Genomic DNA, 13250 nt, shown 5'->3' with positions numbered 1-13250 from the left:
CCGTAAATACAACTAAATACCTAGGTATTACAATTACGAACAACTTAAATTGGAGTGAACATATAGAAAATGTTGTGGTGTAGGGTAATCAAAGACTGCGTTATATTGGTAGGACACTTAGAATAGGTAACAGATCTACTAAGGACACTAAGCTTGTCTGTCCTCTTTTAGAATACTGCTGCACGATGTGGGATCCTTAACAGATAGGACTGACGGAGTACATTGAAAAAGTTGAAAGAAGGGCAGCAAGTTTTGTATTATCGCAAAGTATGGGAGAGAGTGTCACAGAAATGTTACAGGATTTGGGCTGGAAATCATTAAAAGAAAGGCGTTTTTCGTTGCTACCGAATCTTCTCGCGAAATTGGAATCACCAACTTTCTCCTCCGAAAGCGAAAATATTTTGTTGACACCGACCTATATAGAGAGAAACGATCACCACGACAAACTAATGGAAATCAGAGCTTGTGCGGAAAGATATAGGTGTTCGTTCTTTCCGCGCGCTATACGAGATTGTAATTATAGAGAATCGTGAAGGTGGTTCGATGAGCCCTCTGCCAGGCACTTAAATGTGATTTGTAGAGTATCCATGTAGATGTAGATGTAGACCATGAGCACGTCTTCTAACAGCTGACAGTGCTCAACCTATGTGATTAAGATGTCATCAACATACACTTAACTATGTAGAGAAGCTAATCCAACAGCAACAGAGAGTTTTTTAAACCTGATTGAGGAAGGAGAGTCGCAGGATATTTGTAGTGGTAATAACATAGATCATAAATGTATTGCTTTCCTTTTACAAATTTTTCATGGTATTTGAATGTTGCTTTCCATTAGAACGTTCAAAACGGGATACTAGAGGTAAAAGCAGCCTGAGGACAGGGATATGAAGTAGAACAAAGTGGGAATTACATCAAATTGTTAGAAGTACTCAAAATCAAGATACAGTACACCTTTACAAACAGTACTGCAAGATTCTTATCGAAGTTGTTAGGGAAGCAAAAAGTATGTGGTACGTAAATAGAACAGGTAATTCACAGAATAAAGTTAAAACCATATGGTCAGTCATGAATGCAGTATCCGATCAGCAGTGCAAGGTCGAAGATATAAAGTCAGTTTGTAGTTAAAATGTTTCTGTTACTGGTAAGTCAGATGTAAGTACAGTTTTTAAAAATGACTTTTTTTACAGAGCTGGTGAATTAAATAAAAACTGAGTTTGTGCAGGTAATCACATAACTCTCTTGTGAAATGGGTTTCTGAGACTGTTATCTGAAATATTCCCCTGCAATACTGAAAATTGGGAGATTGAATCAATAATTAAATCACATAAGACTAGGAACTCACACGGATATGATGGAGAATCCAGCAGAAGACTTACGTTCTGTGCTGCACATGTTAGCCTTGTACTTAGCCACAGTTATAATTTTTTCTTTAGGAATGGTCAGCTTTCTGAACGATTAAACTACCCAATAGTAAAGCCTTTTTTTTAAGAAACAGGGAGAACGGGATAATGCAGACCATTTTAGAGCTATTTCTGTGCCATTCATGTTTTCGAAAGTTATTGAAAATGCTGTGTGTGTAAGGATAATTGAACATTTCATTTCAGGTAATGTGCTGTGACACTTACAGTTCGGTTTTAGAAGTGATTCAGCAACTGAAAGTACTATATTCTCTTTTCTATGTTCAGTGGAGATGGATTAAATAAAAGGTTTTGAAGGGCGTTGTTGTTGTGGTCTTCAGTCCTGAGACTGATTTGATGCAGCTCTCCATACTACTCTATCCTGTGCAAGCTTCTTCATCTCCCAGTACCTACTGCAACCTACATCCTTCTGAATCTGCTTAATGTATTCATCTCTTGGTCTCCCTCTACGATTTTTACCCTCCACGCTGCCCTCCAGTACTAAATTGGTGATCCCTTGATGCCCCAGAACATGTCCTACCAACCGATCCCTTCTTCTAGTCAAGTTGTTCCACAAACTCCTCTTCTCCCCAATTCTATTCAGTACCCCCTCATTGGTTATGTGATCTACCCATCTAATCTTCAGCATTCTCCTGTAGCACCACATTTCGAAAGCTTCTATTCTCTTCTTGTCTAAACCATTTATCGTCCATGTTTCACTTCCATACATGGTTACACTCCATACAAACACTTTCAGAAACGACACTTAAATCAATACTCGATGTTAACAAATTTCTCTTCTTCAGAAACGCTTTCCTTGTCATTGCCAGTCTACATTTTATATCCTCTCTACTTCGACCATCATCAGTTATTTTACTCCCCAAATAGCAAAACTCCTTTACTAGTTTAAGTGTCTCATTTCCTAATCTAATTCCCTCAGCATCACCCAACTTAATTCGACTACATTCCATTATCGTCGTTTTGCTTTTGTTGATGTTCATCTTATACCCTCCTTTCAAGACACTGTCCATTCCGTTCAACTGCTCTTCCAAGTCCTTTGCTGTCTCTGACAGAATTACAATGTCACTGCCGAACCTCAAAGTTTTTATTTCTTCTCCATGGATTTTAATACCTACTCCGAACTTTTCTTTTGTTTCCTTTTCTGCTTGCTCAATATACAGATTGAATAACATCGGGGAGCGGCTACAACCCTGTCTCACTCCCTTCCCAACCCTGAAGGTGGCATGGGTAAAATACAGGGAGCGAAAGGCTATTTACAGTTTGTTTAGAAACCAAATGGCAGTTATACGAGTCGAGGGGCATAAAAGGGAATGTTGTCTACTCCCGGGGCCTTGTTTCAACTTAGGTCTTTCAATGCTTTCTCAAAGTCTTCACGCAGTATCATATCTCTCATTTTATCTTCACCTACCTCCTCATCCATTTCCATAATATTGTCCTCAACAACCTCGCCCCTGTATAGACCCTCTATATACTCCTTCCACTTTTCGGCTTTGCCTTCTTTGCTTAGAACTGGGTTTCCATCTGAGCTCTACATTCTTACATTTGTCCTCTAGCCATACCTGGTTAGCCATTTTGCACTTCCTGTCGATCTTATTTTTGAGACGTTTGTATTCCTTTTTGCCTGCTTCACTTACTGCATTTTTGTATTTTCTCCTTTCATCAGTTAAATTCAGTATCTCTTCTGTTACCCAAGGATTGCTACGAGCCCTGGTTTTTTTACCTACTTGATACACTGCTGCCATCACTATTTCATTCCTCAAAGCTACACATTTTTCTTCTACTGCATTTCTTTCCTCCATTCCTGTCAATTGTTCCCTTATGCTCTCCCGGAAACTCTGTACAACCTCTGGTTTAGTCAGTTTATCCAGGTCCCACCTCCTTAAATTCCCACCTTTTTGCAGTTTCTTCTGTTTTAATCTACAGTTCATAACCAATAGATTGTGGTCAGAGTCCACATCTGCCACTGGAAATGTCTTAAAATTTAAAATCTGGTTCCTAAATCTCTGTCTTACAATTGTATAATCTATCTGAAACCTTCTACTAACTCCAGAGTTCTTCCATGTATACAACCTTCTTTCATGATTCTTGAACCAAGTGTTAGCTATGATTAAGTTATGCTCTGAGCAAAATTCTACCAGGTGGCTTCCTCTTTCATTTCTTTGCCCCAATCCATATTCACCTACTACGTTTCCTTCTCTTCCTTTTCCTACTGTCGAATTCCAGTCACCCATGACTATTAAATTTTCGTCTCCCTTCACTACCTGAATAATTTCTTTTATCTCATCATACATTTCATCAATTTCTTCGTCATCTGCAGAGCTAGTTGTCATATAAACTTGTATTACTGCAGTAGGCATGGGCTTCGTGTCTATCTTGGCCACAATAATGCGTTCACTGTGCTGTTTGTAGTAGCTTACCAGCACTCGTATTTTTTTATTCATTATTAAACCTACTCCTGCATTACCCCTGAATACCCTGTATTCACCTGACCAAAAGTAGGCACCCTTTCTTGATTTAACTAAAGCATTTGATTGTGTTGCTCACAAAATATTGCTTCAGAATTTGGACCATTACAGAATACAAGGAGTAGCTCACAACTGGTTCACCTCTTACTTTAAGAACAGACAGCAAAAGCTCTTTCTCCACAGTATTGAGAATGGCTATACTGTGGGTCCAGGTGGGGCGCAGTAAAATGGGATGTGCCCCAGGGATCACTGCTTGGGCCACTTATATTCCTCATTAATGTAAAGAGGTGCCTTCTAATATTACAGGTGGTTCTAAAATATTTATTTCCACTGATCACATTAGCTTGGTAGGAAAGGATGTTGTGTGCAACACTAGCACTGTTTCAAATACTGATATTAAAGATGTAACTTCATGGCTTGAAGGAAGTAAACTAACACTAAATCACAGTAAGATTCAGTTTTCACAGGTTCCAACACACAATTCAACAAATCCTGGCGTTCTAATTACACAGAATGTGCATACTGTTAGTGAAACTGAACAGTTCAAATTTCTGGGTGTTCAGACAGATAGTAAACTGTCGTGGAAAGCCCATGTTCAGGATCTTGTTCAAAGACTGTTTGCTGTCGTTTTTACTATTGGAACAGTATCTGAAATAAATGATAATTCGACATGAAAAATAGTCTACGTTTCTTATTTTCATTTGCTTCTGACGTGCGACATTATATTTTGGGGTAACTCCTCCCATTGTCAAAGGGTAATTTTTTCTCAGAAATGGGCGGTTCAGGCAATAAGTGATTTAAGTTAATGAACATCTTGCCGAGCCCTGTTCATTAGTATGGGTATTCTGACATACATGTATTCTTTAACATCGTTTCTTGTTAACATTGTCACACTATTCACAAGAATTAGCAGTTTTTGCTCAGTTAATACTAGGCAGAAACACAATCACATTTGTATCACACCTCCTTGGCTCTTCTGCAGAAAGGTGGGCAGTAGTTTGCTGCATCCATTTTCAATAAACTACCACAAGACTTCTAAAATCTTAACAGTAATTCACGCGCTTTCAAATCGAAACTAAAGAGTTTCCTCAAGGGTGACTCCTATTTTGTCGAGGAGTTCATTGAAAAATTAAGATATTTCCTGACCTATATTACTGACAGCATTTATCGAAGTTTGTACATTGTCGTCTTTTTAGAATTCATAAATATTTTATTTGATCTATTATTATTTTTCTGTTATAATATAATGTACTGACATGTTCGATGACCATGAAGATTTGCTCCTCAATCTGAAGCTGCAAAACTAGATCTATAGAGTATAAAATAAAACACAGAGTAGTCTCCTCATCAGTTCACTTCAAGAACATGATATAGAACTCTGACAAACATAGCTACAGATACTGACAAACCAGAAGGTAATGCTCAATAATATATCTTTTCCCTTCAACAATAAGGATATTTTCTGCTGGCCTCTGTTAATGGCACTTACCAAAATCCTGAGGTTAAATCTGTACTAGACATAAACTTCACATAACTGAAATTCTGTAGTAATTCATGTATTCATGTTGAAAGTGTTCTTTGCTTATTATATTCTTTCGGTTTCTTGCATGTAACACTATTCTTGGAGACCTAGCTTTCTTTTTCACAGGCACTGTAGGATTCTAATATTTTTTTCTGCCCAATTATATTACATTCCATTTCAACGTCTTGTGTATCCTAGCCCCTGCTGCTTCTTTATCTGCCTTAGCAAAAAGAAATGGCCTTACTCTAGTCACTTCACTGGACATTACTCTCAATGAATATTAAAAATCAACAACTTCCTAGAGCCTTCTGAAAACATACCTCTGTGTGTATATAACAGAGTAGCAAGCTCCATTCTCTGTTCTTCTCGCACATTAATCATCTTATTCATCTTGTCATATACAGGGTGTCCCATTTATCTTGGCCACCCTAAATAACTGTTTGTCCAGATGCAAATTACAAAATGTTTCAAGTAAATGTTCTTTACTCATGAGGGGGACAGCAGTCAGCATGATTGCCTTCGTTGTAGCTTTGTTTTTTACAAAGATATGAACAGCAGTATGACTTTTTTAAATTGCACCCTGTATTTTTTATTTGGTATTTCATTTCCTCTCCTAAAGATCTGTTCAGAGAAGTATCAACGTGTACCATTCACTGAAACACATAATTATTAATTACATATCACAACATTGACTTTGAGCCTGGGGTGACAAACTCGTCCACTTGCTGGAGTTGTCAGAAAACATATGGAAACCAAGTAAAAACGTAAGAAAAAATTGACTTTGACCCTCCTGTACCATTGCCCAGGGGCAGAAAATTCAAAGGTGCTCAAGGTGGTGACCCTGGTGCACTCGTTGAATGAAAGACGTATTTACTGCTTGCAGTGTTGCCTCTTGAAGAGAATTACAAGCAAGCACTATACGTTCCAGCATGTGCTTTGATCGCGATTGACAACAACTTAAATGCTGTGAGGTAACAGGGGAGTTGTGGCACCCTGAAAATATTGTAAGTTCGCAGTTGACATGGCCGACCTGGGGCCTCTCGGCGGGTAGCAGCCACGTGGCGCCGAACGTTAGCTTAGCGACTGCGTGATGGAGCACATGGCTGAGAATTCCTTGGTGACGCTGTGTCCATGAAAGAGACTTGTATGCCGAGAGTGACATAGATGGGGACTTTGTGAAACCATCATGACGGACATTTCACAATTCGTATAGAAATAAATAGTAGCCAAATGAATCATAATACCTCAAAAAGAAACATGTACATTACTAATATTTGCACGACGATTCTGACGGTTTAATCAGATTTCCAATATCTTTATCAGCTTAAAGTTTAGTATCGACGGTAAATTATACAGGTAACATCCAGCAACGAAATTCCAAAATCTAAAGCTTCATCAGATTTTATCTGTTGATGTCTCTCTAGAAAGCTATTAGCGTAAACGTAAATTGGTGTAAATTACAGGCATCTAACTTGAATAGTACATGAGTTACTGGAGGTCAAAGTGGCCTATTACTATCGATCGCGTCAGGCCATAAGTACTCCACAGTTACACCAAGAAATGGTAGCAGCATGCTTATACACATATTTATTCGCCTATGTCTCTGTTTATATCCGACGTATACTATTCATGGAGAAATTGATGAATTATTTACTGTGTTTTAGAAAGCACACAGACACTAGGCTACTGGCTTAATTCTGTTCTATTCCTTTGATATATGTTTATTTAATGTGCTTATGTATTTAATAATGTGTGTTAGAGCGTTTTTGTGGTCCAGCCATAAGAAAATTTATGTAATTTCAAGTTATTTAAATGCAAGTCCAGTATTTCGAATGTGTTTCAAAATGTTTGTGAATGTGCGTTGGCTTGAAGACATGGCGCGAGTGCTGTAGCTGTCACAACGCTCTTGAATTGGGAGTTCTGGGCAGGTCGGCACAGGCTATGGACAGTATGGTACAGGAAACGGAAAGTGATGGACGTAAAGCGCGACGTACAGTGGCGGGAAAGACTTGGAGTGGAGCAGTTCGCATGTGGTCGCGAGAGATAGATGTATTTCGTATTGTCGACTTGTGTGCTTGTGAGATTTATGTGGTTTCTGCAGTGAAGACTTAGTACGCGTTTGGAAGTGAATATCTCACGATCTTTGTTGTTGTTCGTAACTAATTACGTGAAGTAGGAATTTATTGTTTCCCTGTTATTCAACTTATATTTTATTTAATTGCTGGACCATCGACACCAATAAGTGTTTTGCAGAAATATATCGCATTCTCAAAAGTACTTCTCCTATCGTATTCGTAATTTAAAGTCGTTAAGATAGCACCTGCAGATTTTATTTAATTGCAATATTTCATGTATAAATGTCTATATTACGTTCAAAATTCGCAGTTGCCGAGTGATAGAAACCTTCAACCATTCGATTCATGTGTCTGTTCATATTGTATACTGTAGACTCAGCAGTATTGTGCTGTAATTCGGCAACTAAGTATCCCAGCCCCTAGACAACGAAACCAGAGAAAACGTTTATTATTTCAGCTCTGAGTCTGAGGGTAGATAGTTGACGTCCACCATCACTCATTATATCATTTCATTTTCTATATGAAATCCCACAATGCATCCCCAATGATTTAAATCAGGAGACGTAGCAGGCCAAGTAACTTCCTCCTCGACCAATCCACATGGCAGGTTACCTTCGTTTCAGAACATTACGTGCACGCAAGGCATTATGTGTTGGACATCCATCGTGTTGATACCACATAAGCATTCTGCTTCTTAGCGGCACTCCATCCAGAAGAGGAGGAAGAATTCGTCTGAAGAAGTTGGCATACGCTGTGCTGTTTAGACTACCACTGATGAAATAAGGGCCAATATTTGTAGTGCCAAGCATCCCACACCAGACGTTAACTCTTCATTGACGCTGATGTTCCACCTGTCTAAACCATCCTGGGTTGTTGCTGGACCAATATAGCATGTTCCTTGTACTTAACTCTCCTTTATTTGAGAAGGAACATGCATCTGTGAGTAGAACATTGGAGAAGAAGTTCGGGTTGGCGATGATTTGCTGCTGTGCCCACTGACAGAACTGTACACGATTCTGGAAATCATTCCCATACAATTCTTGATGTAGGTGTAGATGGTAAGGATGGAACCGGTGATGTGTAAGAATAGGATGTACACCGGTTTTAGCAACGCCAATCTCGTGTTCAAGCTGTCGTGCACTCACATGTGGATTCATAGCAACGGAAGCGAGAACAGTAACTTCGGCAGCTTCGTCTGTGAGAGTGTTACGCCGATTGCGTTGTCGTGGGTTGAAACTTCACGTTTCCTGAAGCCTCGCAAGAAGACGAGAAAACATCACGAAGTAATGTGAGTTCTTGTCAGGATATCGCTCTCTCTACTGCGTAGCATTTTGCTTACCTTCAACAACAATAAAAGAAACGTTCTGTCGATGCAGTTTGTAGGAAGGGCAGCATTTACTGTATGCCTACTCCACACAAAAGTATTTAAAAGGTCTAAACTACTTTACTAAACGTTCCCGTACATAAGAAACAGTATTGCAGTTACTGTTCTGCTAACTTTAATTCCCCATAGATGAGTAGCATTCTACCTTCTCTTCGTTGGTGTAAATTCTACTCACACAACTCCAACTGACGAAGGTTGACGGAATAACGGTTGTGCATTCTACTTAGTTTACATTTGTCCTCTGTCAACGTCGGCACTTGGATGTATTCCATTACCCTCAGTACCTGCACTAAGCGCTGGGAGCATCAACGTCAGTGTTGTGTTATGTAATTAATAATTATGTGTTTCAGTGAATGATACACTGTGATAAATTTTTGAATAGGTCTTCAGGTAAATGAATTAGCGAATAAAAAATACACGTTGACATTTAAAAAAGACATACCGCTGTTCATATCTTTGTAAAAAACAGAGCTACAACGAAGGCAATCATGCTGATTGACGTCCTCCTGACGGCTAAAGATCCTTTGCTTGAAACATTTTGTAATATGCATCTGGACAAACAGTTATTTACGGTGGTCAAGAAAAATGGGACAGATATGCTCTGTTACGCACTTTGCTACACAGTCCTTTTCTTCCCTCTGGTAAGTGAGTCATTGCTTCTTTCCTTTTTCATTTTCTTTCAAATCTGATCCTTTTTTTGTACACTTCAGCATCAAATGTTGCTATCATATACAAACAAGAAATTCATTTCCAGTATAGTATTCATTGCATGACCTGAGATTACAAAGCAACTTATTTTAAATCGTTGATCACTGATTCAAAAATTTAATAAGATTTCCTTCTTGATGAACTTGTCACCTGCTCCTGTTACTGTCCTAATCCTTACACCAGTTACTAATAGTTCCACCTGCTCTTTGCACTTAATTGGTTGCTAAAGTGATTCAGATGCTGCAGATAAACTTGAATCTGCATCCAGTAATGTCACATATTCCATTTCGCCCACCTCAACATCAATAATTGGTTCCATCTTTTACGCAATTTTCCTTTCCAGTTCTGTTTCCCTCAGTAAATTAGCTTACATTTTCTACCTGCTCAATTCCTCCATGACATATAAACTCCTACATCTTTCCCCATATTCTATGTCTGTATCATTTTTAAATTAATCATTAAATACATTCTCAATATCCTGTTCCGCACAAGACTCTTCTAACTTTCTGCCAGCTTTGAATTTCAATTTATCACATTCCTCTGGTAGTAAGGCTTTCGAATATTAGCATAGGATACCAAATAATTAACATTATAATCAACATCCTCATTTTTCATTCAACTAAAATTAACTACTTCATTCAGAGTTACATGGTCATCATTCAAGAAACCATGTGTTTCAGCTTCTTCATCAATAGCAATATGCCTTCATTGCCATCCAACATTAATTCATGAATCCCTCCATCACCATTACAACACAAAATATCATGTGTGTTCACCGGCATATGTGTATCATCAATACATGAGTCATTATCTACATCACTGCTATAAACATAATTGAAACTAGCACCCACCCACTCTGAATAGTGTCGTTCTTACTAACTACATAATTTCCCTCATAACTTTACATTGCTCTGACATCTGTTATCCTGTTATGCCTCATATTTACTTTTATTGCTCTTTAGACTTTTGATTCTACAGCTCATGCCTATTCTGCTTTCCCTTGTGATGAAACTAATGCGTCTCCTTCAGATTCTGGAGTAGTTTTAGCTGATCTTAAATCCACACTATTTTCAACGACTTCTGGCTCACCGGCTTCAGTTTAATAACTACACTGATCACCATTAAATTTGGTTTTATTCTTTCTCCTACTCAAATTACTATATGGTGTCCATGTGACATACACCCATCTTTCCACTTTCGATTGATGGACATTTATTACCACATTGTATTCTTGTCTTGTCCTTCTTATGGAATTATTATTGGTCACTTTAAAGACCAGTTAGTTTCCCAACTATCTGCTTCGAAAACTGCCATTTGGTAGCCCTCCATCCTGGCACTTTGCCTATCATTATTCAATTTTGGCTCAAAATTATCCATTTTTTCATAAAATTTCTGTTCTCTCCACAATGTTTATTTCTCCAATCCGTGGCTTGATTACCAAGTCCATTCACCTCATCATTCCATCCATTTCAATTTTACCCACTAATATTGTAGTCATTGGAATTTCCTCTGCCCTTATTCCTACCATTCTTTCTTTGTTCAAGATACGTTTGCCTATAGCATAGAGCCCCATCCTTATTTTCAGTGAAGTTGAAGTTTTTTTCCGTAGAGTCATCTATTCTAAGGATTAGTTCCCATTGTAACTTAATTTTATAAGGTTTTCTTCAGAGTTAAATTATCAGGCAGTACACATAGCGGGCTATCCAAATGTATCAATTTACTCAGCTCGCTAACACAAAACTTCCTGATGCTTTCCTTCCAGCTTCTGTATCTTGACTCATTCAAAAAACCAGTTGGTAACCCCACCAGCTTTGCCTGTCCCCAATAATTAGTTGAAAACACACTTTTAAATTTCTTGGTATCTACAAACTGCTCCTCATGTTCATAGGCCCCAATCTTAGCTCCTCTTTCAAACAGCTTTTTACAAATTTTATTTGGGCAGTAGCACTCAGTTCTTTTACAAACTTATCCTTGAACACGGCAAAGAAATCCTCAATGTGATATCTCTCGCCTTCACTAAAATCTTTTGTATGGAGGCGACGCCCCCTATTATTTCCTAACAGTAAATCATTATGTCCTGCTATTACATTTTTAACAGCACCTTCAGTCACTTATCTCCCCTTCTAAATCCTTCTTATTACTATGAATGCCTTTGTGACATTCAGTAATCTCTATTTTAACTGACCTGAATTCTACATCTCATTGCCTTTGATACATTGTACACTATTGTTCTTGTTCCTAAATCTGTTCACAGGATTATCTTACACCCTTCTTTTGTCTCATTAACCCTCTTGAATTTTAGTATTCTCTTATAAAAACGGAAATGAAATTCTAATAATTTGAAAGCCCACTAAAATGCTCCATTCGAAAAGTAACTTTTATTCAACAGCCGCTGGAGAACAAAGGATCATGTTTTACACATACACCTGTATGCTAACCGCATCAGCTGATAATATTACTGCAATGGAAGTCATGATGTTAAGTTCTCTATAATTTCGGAAATATTACAGACTCCCAAAATCTAAGACCCATTTTGGAATCAACACGAAAATTCCCTTAAGGTGTGATACTTTACATAAAAATTCTCAGCCGATATAAATTATATACATTTTAGTATGCTAAGATGGCTGACAGATTTGTGGGAATAGGAGTGACCTCATGTATGTTTGCTACCACATAAATCTACATTTAAAGAAATTTGAACTGCTGCAGGCAACTCTTTTACATTAATATCAATAAATAGCGCTTCAAACAGTTCAAAATTATTATTAAATACATTCTTACATTCCTTTAACTGGTTGGGAGATGGATGTCTGGAAATAGTTTTCAGAGCAACGCCAAGTGTAGTTTCAGATTGAACTGTTGGTTTATCATACAGACCTGCAATACTTTTACTTTTTGTGAATATAATCCAAATATAGGTTGGCAACAGTTCAAACCGACATCAGGTATAGGTGTGAACCTCTTTTCTGAGCTGTATACTAAATAAACAGTATGCCATGAAGACATGATTTTACCATCAATATTTACATGGCACATAGTTACAAAAACATGATAGTAGAAATTAGTGAACTTAACGACCAGAGACTCGAAATCCAACACAGCCATTAAATTAATCAGATTACATTGATGGAATCCATAAATTGGATTGTGGTGTGATTAAATGGGGCCTCAAACTTTATGATTCAAAATGGTTCAGATGGCTTTAAGCACTATGGGACTTAACATCTGAGGTCATCACTCCGCTACACATAGAACTACTTAAACCTAACTAACCTAAGGACATCACACACACACACCCACGCCCGAGGCAGGATTCGAACCTGCGACCGTAGCAGCAGCGCGATTCCAGACTGAAGCGACTAGAACCGATCGGCTACAGCGCCCGGCCTAAGTTTTATGTTTATCTTAAAAATTTATATGGATAACTTGCTACTGCTACACATAAAAAAAAGTTTTGCATACCCCGGTTCCCAGAACTCCTTAAGATAGACGTTGACTGTGGATACTGTATCACAGACACAGTCCCTTTGACTGTTTCGAGATGATATAAACAACCATGCATCTGCAGCGCCTATAATACGGGGGAAGGGGGGTGGGGCGACAGCCGATCCGTTCCAGTCATTCCAGCAGGAAGGAGGTACACGGCTCGTGTTGTCTGCAGCTTAATCATGCCTA

The sequence above is a fragment of the Schistocerca serialis genome, chromosome 2, assembly GCF_023864345.2.
Source record: "Schistocerca serialis cubense isolate TAMUIC-IGC-003099 chromosome 2, iqSchSeri2.2, whole genome shotgun sequence".
In the NCBI taxonomy this organism is placed as follows: domain Eukaryota; kingdom Metazoa; phylum Arthropoda; class Insecta; order Orthoptera; family Acrididae; genus Schistocerca; species Schistocerca serialis.
This window is presented reverse-complemented; position numbering follows the sequence as displayed.